Genomic DNA, 23,448 nt, shown 5'->3' with positions numbered 1-23,448 from the left:
TCTACTTCTAGGTCAAGAAGTCCATCTAATATCCAGGGGCTAGGAAAATATCACTATATGTTTGACTTGTTTTATACTTTTCCTTACAATTGTTTTAATGTTCCTTTAATATTTTCTGTCTGAAAAAAGACAAGTCCAGAAACGCTCAGAGGTGTGTGGGTGTGAGTGTCTGTGTGTCTGTGTGTGTGTATGTATGCATCTAAGATGTTGATGAGTGTGTTATTTTTTTTTAAATCTGTTGGCTATTACCATTACATAAAGAATATGAAATAATGCCTTGTAAATATGAGGTAAAGAAAGAAAGCAGAACATCTCCCCACAGAGTGTTTTCCCAGTGTTTTGAAATTCAAGGTTGCAGAATGTTTATGGAGACAAATTCCTTGACTTTTACAGTGCATGATAAATTAACGAACTGTAGTGTAATTTGCATTTATGCAAACTAAGATAAAAATGCCTTGGTTGAAATTGGGAGAGGAAGGCCTGCTGTGTACAGAAAAGATATTCTACCTCAAATGGTGTGGTCCTGTTTCTGTGCCAGTGTCTGACTGAACATTGAGTGGATTGTAGATGAGAGATGGGTTCGTAATTATTGGTCTGTTACAGAGGGAGAAGATTTCTCTTAAGGTCTGTTATGCTGTGGGAAATGCTGAGTAGTACTAGGGTGGACAGGAAATATAATCCTGGATAGAGTCACAGAGCCCAGAGTTTACTAGTGACTGCTACAGAAAATACTTCATTGTGGGAAGTATCCAAGCCAGGCAGCTACAAGTTTGTCTTATCAAAGGTTTTCTGATTGGAAAAGTTACTAGAAAAATTACGGTCTCTGACTGGAATTTTAATCACATCACAGAGGCTATAAAAATACGTTTCATAGCTCCAAGCACTGGGATTATGGTTTCTGTGTGAGATGAACTACAGAAAGGCGCCACAGCTACAGAGTCATATGCAGTTGTTGCCAAACATGCAGCTTCCAAGACTAGTGGTCATTAATTACTGTCATGTCCTTGGTATGAAGTACAAGTTGAAGCTAACAATATGTGATGTGCTAGCTCAAGGACAGTGCCTGGATGCAGGATGGGACTTGAACTGCAGATCCCAGTGGAGGCTGCAAAAAGATATATGTATTTCACTTCAGGAAACCGCATACACTCTGTAGGAAGAGATTAAACTGAATTTTTGTCTTTTTGACCATATAACTTGAGAGACTACGCCTTCATGGAAACCACAGAAGTGTGTGCAATATGGGAGTGCTAACAAGATGGTATTAAATCAGGTAGCTCAGTCTCATACCAACTTGTTTGTGGAGTCTAAAGAACAGGATAAATTACTTCAGTATAATGTGGAGGCTGACACTGCTATAACTTGTATTTATCTCTTATACTTTTCCATTTGCTTAAAATTGCATTAATTATTTCAGTATAGGTGTATTAGAGCAGTAACAACCTATTTTATGACAGATTGTCATAATAGGTAGTTTCTGCCTATTTCTTCATTTACTGCTACCTCTTTCTGCTGCATCTCAGGATGTGTCAGTCCAGCAGTCATTGGTTAAGAAGATGGAATTTTTGTTTCCTGTGTTCAAAACAATCTTCAGTTAGGTTTATGTTTTCAAAGGTCATTATTTATGAAACGTTTACATACCCAAAGCCAGTGGAAAACAAGTCCTTTTAGATACTCAGCTGCATATTTAGATGCCTGGGTATCTTAGAAAATCTGGTCCATGAACTTCAACTACTAATTATGTGGAGAGAAATTGTAAACCTGGAACAAGAATAGGATTTTAAGCAAGAACTTCCACATTTGATGTTTTGTACTGTGGGTAAATGAGCAAATGTGCACTTGTAGTATAATTTATCTTCAAGATTGGAGATGATAATACGAAAAATCCAAATCTCTAAGATTTGGAGACCACTTTGTCCTCAAACTACTATAGTTAGTACTGTAACTAAAACCAAAATATACTTATTTAAGGGAAAAATAAGTGGAACCGGTCTTAAATTTCAGGCTATTCAAGGCCTCATCTCCCCACTGCATTTCTCAGTGCAACTAGGAGGTAACAGACAAAGTATGTCAGTGGAAGAATATGAAAATACCCTGAAAGCATTTAAAAACCCCATAAACTTATCTCCCAATCCATTTGCAAATCACCAAAGCACTTGGGATTCTCTCTTCAGATGTTTCTGTAGTCTGTCTGACATTCAGCTTCACTGAAAAAAATCCACATCTCTGTGGTTGTTCTTTTGAGTTTCAGGGTTGCTAATCATACCCTTGCATCATACTCTCTTAGGCATGTGGAAACCCCTGATCATTAACTTGATAGATCAAGGCTCATCTTCAGATGATGTAGAAGTTTAATAGGCCCTCAATTTTTTTTCCGTAAACAAGTCTCATTAACCTTCCTACCCCTAGAATGTTTTCAATTCTCAGCTTCAGTGTTGCCCAGAGAGAGAGAAAGAGTCTGCATTTTAATTCTGATGCTGAATATTCAATCACTTCTGACTATTTGTTACTGAACCCATTCAGCCCTTTTGTGGAACCCACCCTGGTGCCTTCTGTATTAGGATGAAGAGAGAAAGTCAGTGAGATTTTTTTGAGACATGAAACAAGAAAAGAAAGAGAAAGCCATAATTATTGAAGGTAAGTTCATCATTAAAACTGATGAATCTGAGGCTGAGACAAGCATTTATGCTATTTATGCCATTTATGCCATTTATGACTATTATTGCGGTTTTTTTGGTGGATATTACAAATAGCGGGAAGAGCAGCTTGTGCCTTGATAAACAGCCCTTTTGGGCATTGGGGGTGTTTAGGGTCAACAGCCACCTACCAAAACTGAGCAACTACTAAGAGCTGAGCATGGTCTGTGACAGGTGAGAGTAATTTGATCCCTCCAATTTACCTTGGATATCCTGAGAATAGAACTGGCTCCTGTTCTTTTTAAAACAGAATAACTTTAGAGAACATCACTGGAAATGGAAACCAGTGTGAGGCAGGCTTGCATTAAATGGCTTTATAGGAGGCAGACATGTATTACATAGCTTTATAGAAGAATGCACTACATGCTACTGAAACCAGCTAGCGCTGTCATTCTTTATATCTGCTTCAGTCAGTATTAGGACGATTTTTTTACCACATTGTAAAAAATGAAGATGTACCATATCTTTTATAGCTCAAGGATACACGTTTTTAGGTATAAGAATTAATGATTCACATAAAATGTTGTTACCAAAAGTGCACTTCAAAATAAGGCAGGGTTATAATAAAAACTCTGCAACTGACACTGAATTATTATTATATTCTGGCTAGCATTGTACATGCTCCAATTTTCTGTAGAATGAGTACAAAATCCATAGAGTGCTTAGTTTACTGATTGCCCACTCCCTACTATATATAGAAAACATTTTAAGTATTGATACTAGATTGGAAAACCCTAAAAGCAATCTTCTAATGCTTGAAACACTCAACTTTTCAAGTGTTCTTTGTCTTGGTGGACTCAGTTTCAAACCTCCTTTCATTTTCAATGTAATTTAATTGCTACGTACTAGATGCTGTATCTGTCTAACCATATGTCAGCAGCAGCAAATTAGGCACTTAGGCACTTAAGTACGAATATTTTCCCCTGCAGTTCACTGCATGCACTAGGATCACATTTTCTTTTGTCAGAAAAGGATTAATTCTAGAGGCCTGACTGATACCCTGCTAAAAGTTTTTCTTTTAAGTTTTAGCTTTTAAAGACAGTAGTAGACAATTTCATAAAATCTACAGGGGAGAAAAAAAAACCTACAAAAAATAGGACACCGAGATTGAGAAAAACAAGCTGTATTTCTTTTCTGCATTACCTAGAAGTGAACGTAGAACTTAATATTAATTTGCCAGATCTGTTTTGGAGATGAAACATTTTTCACTGGCACTGTTCCACTGATAGATCTGGATACAGGGCTCAGCTTCAGATTTCTGTCCACTCACCCAGAGGAGCTTGGTGACATTTCTGATGTTGCAGTACAAGACCCTGGCCAAAACAATCATGGATTCAGTGACCTCAGACCTCTCTCACCCTTCCCCCCCCTTATGTCTCCTCACAGGATGTGCTTCACAGACATAGTGCAATGTCTTGGCCCTCTGCACTAACGCAGATCCGCCACTGAGTCCTGTGTAAGTTTGTTATGCAAATGGATGTCTATGGTTTCACTGTGGTGCAGCAAGGCACAGTGGGTGGCTCTTTTTCTCTATGAATGCAGATTTTCACTATTCTTTTTTGTTGGAAGTACCACTTGCAGAAGAATACATTTAATGCAGCAAAACTGACAAAACTTTTGCTTTCCCTTCAGGAAAGAAAGGGATTTTGAAGATATCACATGCTGTTCAAACAGGACGTGTTGGTCCAGACTTCACTAAATGACCTCTCATGTTAGGTGTATCAGCCACAATGTGACATACTAATTTAACAAGTCTGAGAAAGCAAGAAGAGTGAGGTGAAAAAATACAGAACAGAGATTACCACATGAAAATAATTTTTGGCTTCTGTAAAAGGTTGGTCTGTCCTTACTTTGCTGTATCCAGCATATCCTGCTTGCCACAACTATCACTGCCCTATCAGTTGCTTTTTGTAAAAGAAAACTACAAAATGTATACAGTTTCAAACAAATAACTCTTGTGTTTATATATGCATGCATATATAAAAGTAAATATTTATACAGGGAGATTAGTTACATACAGATATATGTTATATAAAAGTTAATATATAGATTTGTATTACACATATAAAGCTATTAATACATGGATTATTTATATAATTATTACTATTATCATTATTCTAAACATGTAATTTTCAAAATGCCTCCTTGACTTTTCACACTGCTTTCATCTTATTACCTAGTGAGCTACTGCTTTTTATGTTGGCACCCTTCGTATTTTTCAATTTGGTGTTTGGATTTAAAGGTAATGTTGCTGCAATGTTGTAACCATTTGTATTGACCTTTTAAAACAATAATACTTTTTTCTAAAATCTTTATTCACTGAACATATATTTGCCAGTAGACAAAAATCTTTGCTGACCTTATACTGAGCAAGGCCAGGGTTATCTGTTGTTAAGCCACGAACTCCTAATTTGAATTTGTAATGTTTTATGCAAAGACACTTTAAAAGAGAAATGATCTTTTTCTGCATGCTGTACAGAAGCTCTAATGAAGCTAAATTGCACAGGGAAACACAGGAAATAAGCAATGATATTGGGGTTTGTAAAACTAAAGCAGAACGAACCCCTGGAGAGGTGCAGGCTGTACTGGCAGCATGCTAAACACAGTGCAATGACAGATGATAGGCGATTGCCCATGGGAGAAAGCAGAGAATGAAAGACATGTATGTACACCAGCACAAAGCTGTACCATATGGCAGCACCTGGGAAGAGGGAGAGGAGAATGTGTCTTGTTCTGTTTCTTCCTCCTTTCACTCCCACTCCAAAATACCTTGCTAGTGTGAGAAACCTGAGTAGCAGTGGCATGAAATGCCCTCTGTGGGTTCTGGCTGTGTTTTGGAAAAGAGGGTACAGCTTAGAGAGGATTTGTTTTTATTAGAACTTGCAAATTGATTTAGATTATTAACTTTAGGGTAGGTTCTGGATGGAAGCTCAAAGCCTAAGTTTTTCGAGATTAAGTAAGTGCATGATGGGAGGAAAAAAAGGAAGTGAACTAGACATCTGTGTACTTGCATGTGGAATGAAACCCTGAATGCTGGATTTTATTTTTTTTAAAGTTTACTGTTTTACCTTTGTCATGAGATTTAATACTGGGAACCATGAGAAGAAAGTGAAAAAAAATGACAGGTTGATTCCGTAAGTGTGGTTGTATTCTCTGCTCATTATGATTTAATGAAGATGACTAGACAAATTAGGACTTTTTGTAACTTTAATGGAAATTCTTTAAGCATTTCGAAAAATGGATAAATTCTTCCACAGAGCAGACATGAGAACAAAAAAGCAGATTTCTTCGCTCTTTTTATTATTCATCCCAGGTTTTCAAAAAATCCACTTAGGAAGTGTCAGCCTAATTACTTCTGCACATTCTAAAATTGAAGGCAGAGATCCCCTTTGTAGATTTATGATGGTTAAATGTCTCAATATATCTTTTATTAAAAAAAGTTGAATAAGGACTTTTTATTTTGAATAATGTTATTATATTGGATGATGAAAAATAAAATTTTACCATTTATTTTAAGAGACTGCCAAATATTGCTTGTTAGATATTTTTATTCCACTTCATTAAAAGAAATTTTTAGAGTACAGTAGAAGTCCGTGATTGATCAAGTACTAATACACTAATTCATTTTGTACGTGAGGGATAGGTAAAAATTGCAGTCCTGGCAACTGGAAAAGCTCCCTTAATAATTTTCTTGGAGTAGACTGAGCTGAGGAACTGCACCTCGAATGATGATGCAGCACCACATCACAGGGCTCAATGTGCTGGTCTGCTGAGCTATCTAGGTGAACCCAGAAAGAAACATAATGATTTATGCATTCCCTTATTCACGAGTAAGCACTGAAAGAGGCAATTCTCGCCCATCTAAGTAATTCCTAACTGTGTAAATCTCAACTTATCTCCAGGAATATATGCAAAACTTTATGACTCTAAAAAATCTGAGCCCAGTGATGCTCCTTCTATTTTTCAGTTGAGGAATGATGTTAAAAAATGTAGTATTCCCTGGACTGCAGGTTTTAAAAATTAGTTGCTTGCATGGGAAGACCTCAACTACAACCTCTAGGAGACACATCTCTTGATCACATGGCCATGTTAAAGAGAGAAATTCGTCTGAGATTTTTTGGATAATGAATTGTTGTGACTAAATTGCTAATTGTCAACAAAAAAGTTGAGAGTTGATATTTCCCTCTCAAGGATGACTTTTCAATCCTTCTTGCATAAGCATAGGGTCCTACTTGTCTAAAAAAAGGATATGCTGTTTATTGTAGTAGAGTTTGCAGTATTTTATGTCTACTTATTTTCCTCGAAAATATGAGTCTTACTCTTTCTCTCCCCCAAATATCTATTAAAAAACCCTAAACTATTTAGGGAAAGTATTGAAAACAAAAGAAGAGAGCTGTCTTTCATAGATACTGAGTCCTTGTAGCATATGAATCAACTACAATTAATGTTATGGATACTCAGCGCTAGAAATTTCCATCTGTATTTCAATGGACATTTCTATACATAGATATGTGTTCTTTTGCTTCTGAAAGAATGTTTGCACAAGAAAAACATAGAGTCATCAAGGTTGGAAAGACCTTCAAGATCATCTAGTCCAAGCATCACCCCAGCACTATCACTGTAACCCCTAAACCACTAAACCACATCATGAAGCACCAGATCCAGACACCTCTGGGACACCTCCAGGCATGGTGACTCCACTACCTTCCTGGACAACCTATTCCAATTCCTGACCACCTGAACAGTGAATTTTATTTTTTCTAATATCTGATTTGAATCTCCCCTGTCCCAGCTTAGGGCCATTTTGTCTCACTGCAGGCATGGCAGAGGAGACCAACCCCCACCTCACTGCAACCTCTTTTCAGGTAGTTGTAGAGAGTAATGAGGTCCCCGCTCGGCCTCCTTTTTTTGAGACTGAACAAACCCAACTCCCTCAGCCATTCCTCATAAAACATGTTTTCTAGACCCTTCACAAGCTTTGCTGCCCTTCTCTGGACATGCTCAAGCACCTCAATGTCCTTTTTAAAGTGAGGGGCCCAAAACTGAACACTTGAGGTGTGGCCTCACCAGTGCTAAGTACGGGGGGGGACTGTCACTTTCCTAGTCCTGCTGGCTACACTATTCTTGATACAGACACTATTCTTTGATTCCAAAATATGAGGGAAATATTTGAAAGAAATCTGTAGTGGTTTTTTCCCCCGTTGTAGATGAATAATGTACACTTTAATGAGTCTGTGGAATTTCTAAGTAGATGAAATTTTTCTGAACTTTTTGAAGGATAAGACATAAACTAGTAATCCTTGTAGTTTCTCTGTCTTCTCTTAAGCTTTCCTGATGGTTTCATTCAATTGTGAACATTTTTTTAGCCTATTAGAAGAAATCATAATTTTAGGTTATTGCCCTTACCCTTTTCACTCAGTTCATGCCTCTGTGTGAGAGAATAATGCTACAAATTCTTTTTCATCAAACCCTACCTCTTACCACTGAGGTTTTGGTAACATTTGACTTGTCTGCTTTTTCCTAATGTAATTCAGAGACATGAGAATGGTGTGGCAGTGGACATCTTGCAGATTAATGCTGTGTCAGTCTTCAAGAACTTGTGTCTTTTGCTTCAGGGACTCCAGGGAAACTATTTCTGAATGATCAGCTAATTCCCACTAACTATATGTCCAGATATTCACTGGACAATTGTACCTTGACAATTCCCAAATATGTGTGTCTGGGTAGACAGGAAAAAAATGCTGCATTGTACAGAGAACTGACTGCAGCTTCATGGCAAGTCTCCATGTAATCACATTAGATGTGTTTCTAAAGTGTTCTTATAGCATACCAAACTGTTGTCTGAATTTTAAATACGTGTAAAAACAAAGACTCAGTTGCCACCATACACAGATACAGCTGTCCTTCTAAAGCCAGCTTCAACAATGAAAATTATACCTCAGCTGTTCAATCAACACAGCAGCAGGCAAATATTGGTGTGAAATATACTCAAAGTAATTTCAATTAACAATAATTAAATTGTATTGCGTTTTAAAATAGAATGCCAGGAGTGGATAAGGAGGAGGAGTAAGATGCACAGGTGATAAATGCAGATCTGGTCTGCTGCTCACTTGGGTTTTTCAGATTTCTTCTAGGCAATGATAGCATCAGTGGGAACACAGAAATGAGCAGAACAGTTAGTGGGAGGATATAATGTGAAGAGGGAAGGAAGAAGCAACATGTTCCGTCTGATGGAAACAGAATGAACCCAACCTTTTCTCAGAATCTATTTTCCTCCTAGCCTGGGAGGAGAAGAAGAGAAACAGTTGTCAGCTAGGATGAAGATATCACGCAGGGGAACAGCAAAACTACTGCTGTTCTCAATTTATGGTAGAAAGTATATTCATCATAGAGATATCAGAGCTTCAATAATAATTCAGACAACTGAATGTTGCTAAAATGCATAACTTGGCAGAGGCCTTGTAACTCTATATTTTTTTCAACAAGATGTTTGTACTTATCCAGAAGAATTAGTTGAGCAAATAATTCAACCCAGAAGCACCTAGTTTTCCGTGATATTCTTAGTAACAACTCTGTATGCTTGCAGGTGAGGAGTCCTGACAGATAGCTGGGCAATTTATGTCCTTATCAAAAGGAAAACAAACAAACAAACAAAAACCACACTCTAGTTTCTGTTGGGATTCTCAAATGCATAGAAGTATGGGAGGATTCTTTAAACAGTAAAACAGAAGTAACATTAATAAAAATACAATGTACATGCCTACTAATGCCAGATATTTCTTACTGTTAAATTACGGTAATATTACATAGCATGACCAATATCATGTTAACGTTCCTATTTTATCTTCATAATTTTATTTCAAATTAGTTAATTTTACATAGCTGCTACATTATAAGGTAGAATCAAACTTGTTTTGTGCTTGGGAATGTTGTTCTCAACTTGATTTCTTCTCAACCTGATTTGTTTTCAACTTGTTCTCAACCTGTTTTCTGCCAAGTAGGGGCAAATAACAAGACCAATGTTTTACTTATTAGCAGAACATCCACTCATTTCCTATACTTCTGACAATCTCATTACCATTAAATCAGATAAACTCAATTTAACCAGATGAGTCAGGGAGAAGGTGAGCCAAAAGGAACTGTGGTGAACTCATCTGATTGCATGTTCTTTGCTCATAGACAACTGCAGAGAATGGTATTTTGTAGGAAATATGATCTGTTCCTAACTTTGAAACAATGTACATAGAAATAAAAAATATAAATAGCACTGAATCAATGTATTACAGATAGTGGATAGTGGATAGTAAAATATGCTGCATCTCTGTTATGGATGCATGCATTTAGGTTGCTCATTTCCTGTGATAGTTTTGTTCCTCCAAAAGTTGTGGCAAATGTTAAGCCTAAACCCAATCTTAATTTTTTTTTGTATGAAAAAAGGAAATTGTGAAAAGATTTTTATACTTCATATTTTATGGGTTTTTTATGAAGTTTCAAATATGAGATTGACAAACTCATTCCTGGAAGAGTTGAGATACCACCAACTCGGAGCATAAACCATGGTGGAAGAAACCGTGTAGTTTTTCAAGACTGCCGTTAATCAGCTTTTTCAATAATTCTGAAAATGAATAGGATCAAAGCCATGTGTTGTGCTTTTTCAAGACCAAAAATATGTGTTAGGCATTTTGTAGCCAGATTCCTTTCTTTTGTGTTGTTTGGGGCAGCTTGCTCAAGTCATATTACACAGTGCTTTCATCTTCATTTTAGACATGCCCACAGAATGATTTTCAAGGATTTTTGCAGTTGACCAATGTGAACAAAGAGCTTGCGAAAGAAATGGCATAGTAAGAGCATAAAGCCAAATTTTGAAGGGGCCTGTCAGTGTGCAACAGTTGACACACTGATTTGCAGATAGGGAATGATGAAGATCTATTCTGAAAATCTGTCCACTTAATATCTGTCTGAAACCAAGTGAAGCTGCACTATGGAAATTAAACTCTTCTTTATTATTCAAATAATATTTCAACTCTTCTTTATTTTTCAAATATATATTTATAAAATTATCACAAATATCATCTTCATAAACTCACTTTTCCCTGGAGCAGTATTTCCTTGTTGATCCCCAATCAAACCTTTTTTTTCCTGTGGACTGCATAGATCAAGTTGAATAGATAGATAGATAAATAATAAATCAAGTTACTTGGGGTTATATGTGTTGTTTACCCAATTGACCAAACTGTTCCTGCTACACTGTCCTTCTCCATTTCCACTGCTATTAACACCCTCCACATGACTTCAGAATTAATCGCTTATTTAGTGCTGTTGTTCTGAGGAACAGTTGAAAACTTATACTAATAAATTACTTGATTAGTGTCATTTGACACAACGTGAATAATTTGTCAGTGGCAAGTGTTGTTCCTCTTGGGAGAGCAAAGGTTAAGCAGAGACAAAATAGAAAAGCAAATATGTGAACATCAGCATCGTTATTCCTGGAAGAGAACATGAATATCTTTCTTTCCTGTGTCATAGATGTTCTTGTTTACTTTTTGATAGCACTTCCTGATGACCAAACTTTTTTCATTGTCTCTCCTGCTAAAGGTCTAAAAAAGCTACTAAGAGTCTAAGGAAATAAATATTAAAATATATCCATACTTTCGGTTATAGTAATTGTTGTCCTTAAAAAATATATACACTATAGCAAAAATATTTAAAAGGAAAAGATGGATTGTTTAAAAAGGAAAGTTTCAAAGTAAAATCTCTTTTTTAGAAAATTTTTAAGTTTTTTCTTTTTTTTTTTTCCAGTCTATATAGAAACTTGTGACTTCCAATAGTTCACCTGGTATATAATCAATAGGATATGAATTTTTCCATCTTTATACAATCCATTTGAAGGGCAGATTTTACAGGATGTCTGTCCTTTTGAAGCTGTGGAATGTACCAGAGTGTACGCTGAGGGGATGTGGTAAACCCCTTAGAGAGGAATGTACCTTACTTTTCTAGTCCAACACATTTTATCTAGTTGACCTCAATATGTGAATTTAAACCTTACTGTACGGTAAATGGAGCCTTCTGAAGGTGATCTACTTGTTCTCAAGTAATAAAATTATATAATATATGTTTTCCTTTATGTATTAATTTTAAACAAATACTTTTCATTTGACTTTTACTGTGCAGTGAATGTGGTTTCATGATTTAAAGCTGAATATGTAACACAATAGTATTCACGTTCTCTAACTCTGCCAGATCACAATAACAGTTCTAATTAGTTGCAATAAGATGTTTTTGTGTTAATAAGCAAACCACGCTGAAATATTTCCTTTCAAAAGAACTGGTGTCTACATTATATTGCTTGTATTTCCATAATAATTAAGTATACTAATCTTGAATGATGGTCCTACTGTTGTAGCTACTATACAAACATAGGACAAAAAAGTGCCAAATAGTCTTGGCACTTTAGTGCCAATAGTGCTTGAAGTTTATTGCATGAGATAGACATGGAAGGGATGATTTGCGATCATAAAGAAAAAGGAAAGTAAATTACAGCCTAGTAGATATGATGGGTAGTCATTGCTGCACATTTTCAGCTTTATTACTGTTTCTTACGAAGGTTTAATGGACTGGGAGGTTTGCCGAAAGATATCGTGATACTGATTTTTCAAAAGCTGAGTGTCAGCATAAGGGAGAGGAAAGTGACTAAAACCAAACACACACAAAAAAAGGGCAATGACAGCTGTCACCATGAAGCAGTCAGAATTGAAACTGATATTTCTTATATACTGTAGGAAATGTTTAGAAGGGAAGTGGAATTGAAGACCAGTTGTAGAAGTTTAATACAGTACAGTAAAAGGAAAAAAGTGATAAAAGCATTCAGAAATATGAATCATATGGACAAAGAGACAAATCAGGGATCTGATCTGTCAGACAAAAATCAGAATGATTAGCAACAGAACCCCAATCTTGTTCAAAGAAAAGATTTTTGCATTAAATGGAACATAAAATGACAGCTGAGTGAGAATTTCAGTTGTATAAATGGAAAGGAAAATATGTCCTAGACATCTTTTGCTGACTGATTCTGAAAAAATGATAACTTTCAGTGTTGCTAAGTTTCTTGACTTTTTTTGCAGGTGTTTTAGATGGTTTTACTAGTAGCTACATTCAAGAATAGGCTATTGTCATAAAGCATTCTCAGGCCTCTGTAACATGGAAAGCAGAATATAACTAAACACAAGTTTCACCTGGGTTTCAGGATTACAGAAGCCAAATGTTGCTTTATTAACCAAAGTTTATTTTACAAAATCAGTTGTTCAAAGGTATTATTCACCAACAGACTGGACAGGAACTAGGAATGATCTTGTATGGCATCTTTCTTTTGGAATGAAAACAAACTCTCCGGTTCTCTCACATGCATGATTCTTTCTGTGTTGTAGACTTTCAAATGCCTTAGAGAGATAGTGTCTTTATGAAATAATAAAAAGAAAATATAAGACATCTTATTAGAAAGTTCAGGAGATGGGAGAAGACCTGGCATCAGTCTTTACAGCAACAGTTTGGAAATTAAGGAAGAAAACTTCTTGAGAGACCATCAGCCTGGGAGTTGATGGAGCAGTAAACAGGGAAATTATTGAACTGAGAGCAGGAAACAAGCAGGGTTTTGGGTCATGTGAGAAGGGAATTTGATGAAGATTTAATGAGTAGAGACACACAACACAAATGGAAATAGGACAATTATTTCTTAGCCTGACAAGAAAAATTCAGTCATCTTGAAGCTGAAAGTCTGCATAATTTTTATGCTGTATTCTAGTTCAGAGGTACAAAACAGTGAGTCAAGATGTGCATACTAGGAAGAAGATCAGATATGATAAAGATTACATTTTCTTTCATTTATACTTCATTGTTCCAGAGAAGTGTATTCTTGACATGCTTTGTGAATGTCTCAGTTTAAAGAAACTGAAGTGTTTTGCTAAGGAGGATGAGTTATGAGGTAGACCAAACTCTTCTCTCTCAGCAATTGTAAATCCGAAATTAAGAGGCTCCAAAAGAGGAAGTATGGAAAAAGGAAGAAGTAATAAGCCTTTATTAAAGAACATATGTATATTGGCAAAAACAGTAACAGAACACAAAAAAACCTAAGCAATAATCCTGTACCCAAAAAGTCCCCTTCAAAAAGGAAACAGTCTGATAGTGCGCTGTTGGATCACTGGAGGCGCAGAGCCTGCAGTGCTTTGTGATGGCCTGCAGGGGGCGCTGTTGGGCTCTGGCGGTTGCCGCGTGGGGCCCCAGGTCACGGGGGAAGCTGAAATGGAGATCTTCCACCCAACCAAGGAGGGGAAGAGGAAGAAAGGGGAGAGAAAGGCGGTTTCTTTCCCACTAAACTCACTCTGTCTGTGGCTGGCTGTAGATAGGACTCCCCCTTTGTTCGTTGGTAAGCACAAACTCTACGATGAAATCTGAGCAGATTCGGCTGGCGACAGAGCAGACCGTAGACAAACCAAGGCCGGAGAACAGACAGATGACCAGGCAGAGATCAAAACAGTCTCCGAGCTTTTTCAACATACCTTACCCCCATTAAGGCACAAAGTGAAGTGTTCCCCATTTGTAAGGAGAGAAGGAGAAAAACTACTCCCCCCTCCCTGCAGTCTTTTAGATGGGCTACTAGCCGGGAATGCAGGTCTGCCAGCTAGGTTTTTTGTATAGTGAATTACCCCTTCCCCCTCCTTGTTCAACCCCCTTGTCTTACAGTGGGACAGGGGAAACGATAATTTCTGCTTGGAAATTTTAGAACAAGTAAACCTATGACAGTGGACCAAAACAGCCAGCAACCAAAACACCTACTAAGAAACCTAGAAGTGTCCAGATGGAACAATATATTATGCACACTTTCATTGAAAACCTGCCTGTATCACGAAGAATAGAAGAGTTTAAACAATAGATTGCTTAAGAAGAAAGAATGACTAAAATGGTGAGATCTGCCTCTAATGAAAAGATATTTGTTTTGCAAATGTCCTTATAGATCAAGAGCATTGGTAAGAACTTTATAATAATAAGACATTTAGAAAAAGATGAAGAAGAATTACATGTAAAATTTAGTTCCATAGATCAGAGTAATCTGCACACAGATTTTTTTTTTTGTTTTGAACTTATCCTTGCTAGTCATCCACTACTGTCAGCTGGTGAAACCTCAAGCAGTAAGCAATATCATTTCACACTATTCAAACATTGATGTCGTGGTCATTTGCACCATCTTTCACACAAATGTTATTGGACAGACAAAGCACTTCCTGAGAGCAATGTTGAAATGGCACTGAGAATCAGATGAACAGTTCCCATGGCAAAAATCAAAGAAATCAAAGATACTGTTGCAGACAAAACAGAGGAAGAGCACAAAGGACAAACCACTTCTGCTGAGTCCTGAAAGAGTCTCTGTTTCAGCCCTATACCTGCTACTCTTATTGAGTCAAAAAGAAGAAATCTAGACTAAGGTTACAACAGACTGGTGTATTTTCAAGAGAGAAATAATGCAGAGCACATGCATTCTTACATGATATCATGATGTAGAAGAAGAGTATGCATTGTATGCTGTTATATGCTTTGGACACTGCCACAATGATGAGTGACCTGCAACTGCTAGTAGGCATGCCTCCCAGTGAGGCCATTCACCATATTCATAGCTTTCAAGCCTCAGTGATTGCTTTTATACTGTATTTCCCTGCACTGTGAAGTTACTCAACCTAACTTGAAAAAGGCAGGCAGGCTAACCATGCTAATGCAGAACTCAGCTGGAGGGAATTACCAAGCCTTCTCAGCAAGGTAAATTAATACACATCTGTGCAGCTGCAAGAGCCCTGTGCAGCTGCTGTTAGACTGCTTCTGGTACCTGAACTACATCATTTAAACTGTCTAAGGTACCAGTATGCTGCAGTGCCATCGAAATATGGGCATAGCCTACCCCTATGGCAATAAAGATATCTTAAATTCAGTGTAAAAACCATGAAATATCTGAAGCTCTCTGGCTGAAATAACTATTTTCCCATAGAAATTTCTTCTTCAATTTCAAACTTATAGCAAGGTAGTATTCACTAAAATCGACATTAGTAGGTAGTTCTCCAAAGCCACTGCTTTATTTAAAAGGTAGAATAAAAAATGGTTTCCTGTGTCATCATCACATAGCAAGTATTTGTGTCTCTGATGTCTCTGATTGTTTTAAATAACAACCAATGTAAAAGTAGATATTTATTGAGATTTTTTTGCCCCTGCTTTCTAGCCTATTCTAATTAAGCACGTTTGATTTTTAGATTTGGGAGATTATCTCTGGTATTAGGTTCCTACTTGCAAGGGTTTGCAAATCAAGAGACTAAGGGCAGTTTATGTCTTTTCTTTTCTTTTCTTTTCTTTTCTTTTCTTTTCTTTCCCTTCCCTTCCCTTCCCTTCCCTTCCCTTCCCTTCCCTTCCCTTCCCTTCCCTTCCCTTCCCTTTTTTGTGGCATGTTAACTCTCATATTCCAGTATAGATACTGTTACTTAAATTCCATAAACACTCTACTGAAACCAAATAGTTTCCATAAGGCCTAAATGGCTTTCTTTTTAGGCAACAGGAAAGTAGGTGGAGTTAGAGCAACAAATTTTTACAGGTTAGACTGTTCTTGCAATACAAAGAAACTCCAAAAAAATAAACATTGCTAAGTGTTTGCTAAACATTGCACATGTTACTGTCACATGGAATTCAATTTGAGAAGACTGCTTATTTGCTAGTGTAATTAGATTGCATTTCCTGCAGTAGAAAGATGCTTAGCCTTAAGGAGCTAGGGATGCAATTTCTCTGAATGACTGCCTTATGGTTAGAAATTGCCTCAGGAGAAAAAGGAATGACTGTATTTTTGTGCTCAGTGGTGCAAGTAGAATATGGATATCCATCCCATGCCTGTTTAACACACTTTTTGAGGAAAGCTTGTACTTTAAAAATCTTCTACGATCACTATAAGTATTTTGTCCATATGGAAGTTGGCAAATAAACATGGATCACATTATTTATGTTAGTGAAGATAGTGTTTATTAATAACTTCCAGCTAATATAATTTTATATGAGTTTATAGTAATTTTGTGTGCAATTGGTAAGTAAGTATATGCTTCTATGTGTGAGAATGTGCTTGTATGCATTACTTAAATTCTCCTGAAGTTTATACTGGTGTATTCTACAAAGAATACACTATGAGCAAGCCATCCAGGCCAACAAGTCTGACTGGTTGAAATAACATACAACAGAAAGGACCCTGAATTTTTTGTCAAAGAAAGGCTCTCAATTTTGAGAAGTGTAATTTCTGATGGTACAAAATAGTTCAATACCTCTTGGAATACTTCAGTAGTGAAATAATTTGAATACTCAGCATTCATAACTATTTGGATCAGTTAGTATGAAAAGATTCACTACTAAATTTAGGATAACCCAATTTCTACCAAAAAGAAAGTGTAAATGGAAACATCTTTGCTGAGAGGACAATGATTTTGCAGGATATATTTGTTTGTGGAGTTCCTTGAGGTTTAGACTTAGGGGCAGTCCCTTTTTACTAATGACGCTGGTGAACACAGAAGGATCATGCTAATGAAACTTGCAGATGACGTAAAGTTGAGAGGCAAAATCAGCACAGAAGAGGATTGGAATATTTTACGAGAAGATGAGGGCAGAGAGCTGTGAGCAGAAGACAGATGGTTGAGCTGCAGGTCCACTAGGACAGCCCTTATGAATATGAAAAGCATCTAAGCCCTGTGGAGTAAAGAGCTAAGTCTCCTTCTAAAGGAATGGGGGAACAGCAACAAAATCCATGCAAAGCCACCCCACTATTTGTCAACTCCCTTTATGAAAACGACTCTATAATATTGATGTTTCTGATGGCAGGACACCATTCATATGTTCCTATGTTAAGTAAGTGTTGCTTTCCGTAACAGAACCAGAAGTTGCACAGAGACAAGAGAAATACAAAACCTATTTCATCAAAACTCCTAATAACTGCACTCAGATAATGTAATGATAAAACAATAACTTTAAAATCTGTTCATGTTTTTGTGTCTGAAGATATTTTTAATTTTTACTTAAATTCCACTGATGATTTCTAGTTCAAAATACCAGTATTTCTAACAAAAATGCAAATGCATATTACCCTGTGAAATAGGTTTTGAATGGGGAAAATTACTCCTTTATCAACTCATTGCAGTACTGCTTGGGCATGAATTAAGTTTCTCCAAGAGATCAATAAAACCCCAAATATTTGTGGTACTGAGGCTTACAGTACAGTAGGAAATGTTTCTAACCTAGCTTTGAATCATGACATCTATCTGAGGAAAAACATCTTTTTTGGGGGGAGAGGAGAGGAGAAACATATATTTTAACATGCCTGGATTTAGGTTGAAGATAAAACCCCTAAAAAGTAGAATTAAGAAAATATTGTATTTTAAATGAAGTGATAAATGAAGTGATAAATTGAATCATTACTATAAAAAAACCACTCCCCTCCCCAAAACCCCAACAAATCTGAGCTCTGTGGATAGCTACTTGTGCCTTATTCAAGGCAAACGTTATGAATGATGCTTTAGTTCTTGAAATACCTGCTTCACTTCTCTGCTGTGATTTGTCTATCACTTGGTGTGAGTAATGAATATTCCTCATGACCTCTGCATTTCTAATCAATGGGCAACGAGTGGATAAAGAATAAAGAGTCAGCAAATGGCAGAGGATCTTACCACTGACAGTTTGAGAAACACAAGGAAATTCCAGTGATTGCAGCAACATTTGTGATTTTGAAGTATTCTTGCACATCCTTTGATGTATTCTTTTCTTCAGTTATACCACCAATAAAATATTAAAAGCATAACATTAAAGCACAGATGTCTTTGACCTAAAGATTCCAGAAATTTGTGAACTTCTTGAAAATACATTTGAAAATTGAAAACCAAGAAAAAATGTCAGCTCTCTCAACATGAAAATTGCTGTCCAGTATTCTTTGAGAGTGAGATAATCAATAAACAAGTTATAACAAGCACTAGACAATGCTGTGACAAAAGTATTACTCTAATTTACAATAGTGAAAGAACCTTAAATAAACAAAGTGCCTGAGCAGATTGAAAGGCTCTGCTCACTTACGTAGATATCTTCAAAATTATATATCCACTCAGTGGAGAGAGATTAAGATAATTGCTTTAAACAATGTGAGCTTTTATAAAAGGCTTTTCTTCCCACTGCGACATGAAGCTTTGAAGAGGGTTTCCACAGAGACATGAAGCTTTTTCTTATGAAAGGAGTTGTTCAGTCTTCAAACATTTTTCACTTTAATGGAAAGAAAAATAATTGCAGAAATTATAAGGTTGCTCCAAAGGCAAAATTGAAGATTGGAATATGTACATCAGACAAAAATCAAGAGAAACGAAATGTTCATGTCATCAGACTACATAAATGTCTCTGCTATGAGTTTGGCTTCAGTAGAAATACAGCATCTGTATTACAGCTTACTGCAGACTTTACAGTATTACAGATTTTCCTCCAGGTAACATATAAGATAATTTCCGAGCTCTCTGGGGAAATCTCAAATATTATTTGTCTTGAGTAGGATTGGTGCTGCCTACTAAGGTGAGTTCCTCCAGTTGTGGGAAATCTTATAAAATTTTCCAGACAAAACTAAGCTGATGAGTTTAAACTGTCTCCAGCCTGTTAGAAGCAATAGATAGAGAGGACAAAGGTCGAAGCTCCCCTTGAGTTCTGTCTCAGGCTCCTCACTGCTAGAAGCATAAGGACTAGTTCCTGCCACATCTTTTCTGCTGACCTGCTGGCCCTCACACACAGTAAAGGCCTGTGCTGAAGAACTAGGAACCATAATTGCTGAAGGCCAACTATGAAAACTGCTTCCTGACACTCAGAAAAACTATTAATTATTTAAATATCTAGTCATTTTTCTCCATTTCTGTTAGGGAGCGGGGGGGGATCAGCTGCTCCCTGAAGGATTGGAAGCCAAGACCTGACGGTGCCCCAGCACAGACAATGCCTTCGTTCAACCTTGAGGTAAACTTCCTGCAGAAATCTGTTCAAAGCATGCATCTGTGTGTCTCTGGAGAGAAAAATATGGAGTGATGGCAAAATGAAATAAAACCAGTATTTGTCCAAAATGGGATTTTTCTTTAGGCTGGAAATTCCAATAATTCAAAATCTTTGTTCCAAATTATCCCAGAATTGTTAATTGACTTTCGGTGCATTTTTTTTCTATTTAAAGTATTCATTATGTCAAAAAACCCCAACCAAACAATGAAAAAAACAAAAAAAACCCCAAAGGAAACATAAAGCTGAAAATATTGATACCATTTTTAATTATTAAAGTCAAACAAATGCTTGAAGAAGTTAAAAAAAATACATTTTTACTTTCTCTGTTGATCATTTATTGTTTTTTCTAACAGCATGTTTCTTTTAGAATATTTTGGTTTTGACAAAGCTGTTTTTATGATCAACACCTGCTTTGCTGAAAAAATTTCAGTATGTCTTACTGGAGGATTTTGAGTTGCAAGGAAGAGTATCATAGAATGTAAACAATACCAAAAAATGAAGCAAAGGGAAAAGACAGAATGTGATACAGGATGAGACGTGAAAAAGAAAAAATTATATGACAACTAGATTTATTGGTCCAGCCAGAAAGAGCTTGTTCAATTTGAAACTCAAGGGACTGACAGATTCAACTAGCCACGGTGTTGCTGAAAACTGAAAAGTGATATAGTAGAGCTCAAATACTACTTCCAGATAAAAATGCAATACTTCTATAACTATGTGAAATGTGTATTTCTTTCTTTTCATATTTACTTCTATAAATATAGACTCATGTATGTCTTCATGTGATATGCCACGGTCTGAGAGTGATGGGGCCATGACACAGCACAGATGGGTCCAGAGACAAGGTAGGGATGCAGATGGAATACTTTATTGAGGCGTGCACAGGATTTTTTATCAGTTCAGGTGGGGAAAGAACCAGAACATGGGGTGGAGCATGAGACAGACAAATGGTGGAACAAATTGGGATAGGGACACAGGCAAAAGGGGGAGGAACGTGGGAGGAGCTGGAGAAGGAAAGGGAGAATGGTGGCTGTCTCCTCTCTGCAGCTTCCCTGGCCAATCAGAGAGGGGAGCGGGGAAGCAGGGAGCAGGGAAGCAGGCATGCCTGGGCACGCCCGGGAAATATAAATATACGGGCAACATACAATGTGTATATTTATAAGCACATAAAAACTGTAAAGTCCGCATAATAAAGTCCTGTCAATTGCTGTATATCTTCCTCCATGCCTGGAACTGTTCCCATCCTGAATCTTGCTCCTTCACATTGATATATACATATTAAACCTGATTCAATCAATGTAAGAGCTGTAAAGAGTGCTTGTGATGGATAAAGCTGAGAGCTCAGACAACCCACAGAACTGTGTCTATTTTGAATATATTTAAAAAAAACCAACTGTGATAGAATAGTGAACTCAGGAAAGCCAAAGTCATTGTTTTGTTTTGGAGAAAGAATATGCGGATTCATGTGCTGTGATATACTAATTGTAAAAATAATGACATTTACAGTACACCATAATGCAATGGTTTTAGCTTTTCTTCACATAATGTAACAAACAACCTCTATTTCTTATTATCCTGTCACTTATCCCTCTTTCCTTCCTCAACCTTACTGAAAGACTGTAATCAGTTTGTGTGCCAAAGACAAGCCAAGTGGTCTAAGAAGAATAAAAGTCAAGTCTGAAATGACCAAACCTCTATTGCTAGTAGCTTCAGGAAGACCAAAGTTATGGGAAGCTGGCTGAAAAACTGAAGGATGAAAAGACTGCAATTGAAGACCTGGGGTGTGTTTCAAGACATGAGCTGTTGAGTAATTTCTTCTGGAAAGGAGCTCTTTCATGTTAGGAAATTATTTTTAACATAATTTTTTTTTTTTAATATATCTTTTTCAATCATAATGAAAGACAGCACTATTGCTTTAAGCAGTGGAGGTAGAGTAGAGGCCTGGAAATCAATGAGTAGAGGAGGCACGCTGGAGAGGGACTTGATATTATAAAAAAGACAAACAGTTCCACATGTTCTGTTTGTGCTCATGAACTTTGTATATTAGAAAAAAAATCATCAAAGTATCTAAGGAAAGATCTTCACTGCAGTTTCATAATGAACAAAAAAGTTAAATGGGATTTTATTAACTTGTTCTCATGATATGTCATTAATTTGACTTCTTCCATGTAAAGCAAAAGGAAATGCATAGGAACAGCAACATGATGGTTGCTTTAAAAATAAAGAGCAGTATTAAACTATACTAAGTTTCCAGAATAATATATGACAGTGTCTTCATGTAATTCAATTAACTTGTGCTCTTGTTTTCAATAACTTATCTGCTCCACCTGCATTTCAGCATCAAAATAAAAAAGTTTAGCTATTGATTTTGTTTATTCTTTCATCCTTTGCACTAAGTTGCCATATGTACAGTGGAAAGTGCTGACAGTTCCAACAGAAAATCACCAATTGGCAGACATATAGGATTTTGCAGATTGCTGGTTAGGTTGTTTCTATAATGCAATATTCACAAAGTTGTGCCAAGAAATTAATGACAAATGGAGCTCAAGGCCCCTACAGGATATGCTTCTTTGCTTCACTGTAGCTCTTCCTATTATTTTACTAGTTTTATTACTATTTTACCTCTTCATTGCACTGACTTATTTGTCACAACATTTTAGTCAAATTGTTTTGTTTATATCCAAAGCCTTTAAAAATACAAGTTGCAACATAAATCAAGAATGTCAAATGATTCTTCTTTTACAGCAGTATATCTGCATTCTGAGTTAATCATTCCATGAAAAATAATTGGCAGACAAGAATGCTCTTTGGATTAAAGACCCATAGAATACTCAGATTTGTTTCTTTTGAACATCTTTGCAGCTAGTTCTAGATATTGACACAGGAACTCTCAGCATGTCCATTCTGTAGATAAATATTTCTACTACACCAAACCAGAAGTACTCTGATGTTTAGGACCGAGACAAAAGAATATTTCATAAATCAGAAAAAAACCCTGTTTCTGAATGCCAAGTTATTCAAAATTACAATTAATAATAATATACATACTCCTTAACTTAAAAGGTATAATATTAAAATACACACATTGAAAAATTAGTCTTTGTATATACAAGAAAGCAAATTAACAAAAAAGCCTAAACTGCGATCACACAGGTGAATCACTGAAAAATTTGATCTTAACTCCTCTGTGTCTTGTAACATCTCAACACTGCAATTAACAACAAAAGTTCATATGTTATCAAACCAGCAGAACTGACTTAAATGTCTCTCTTTCCTTCTCTTATAATGAAGACAATTGCACCTTTTTTGGAGTTATTACCTGCAATTACTGCTTAATCCCAAATAGGTATTTAATATCATTGATTACATAGAAAGTATTGATGAAATACTTAAATTTTCAAGAAAGTTCTTGAATGTACATGGAGGGGTACACTGGTAATCCCTTTTCTCTATGTATTCATTGTATTAGCATGGACCATCAATTTAAACTTTGGGACATAAAGAAAGCCCAGAATAACAGCCAACACAGCTTTCAGAAGAGCTTTGATAGTATTCAGTGGCAATTGTCTTCAAGCAATGTGTTAAGATACATTCTATGGTGACTAAGCATGAAAAATTCCACCAAAAAGTATTGATACAGGTGTATTGAGAGCTGGCCATTACCCTTTACCTCCAA

Source organism: Neopelma chrysocephalum, unplaced genomic scaffold (genome assembly GCF_003984885.1).
Source record: "Neopelma chrysocephalum unplaced genomic scaffold, ASM398488v2 Primary Assembly neopelma1_22b, whole genome shotgun sequence".
Lineage (NCBI taxonomy): Eukaryota > Metazoa > Chordata > Aves > Passeriformes > Pipridae > Neopelma > Neopelma chrysocephalum.
Note: the sequence above shows the minus strand (reverse complement) of the source record.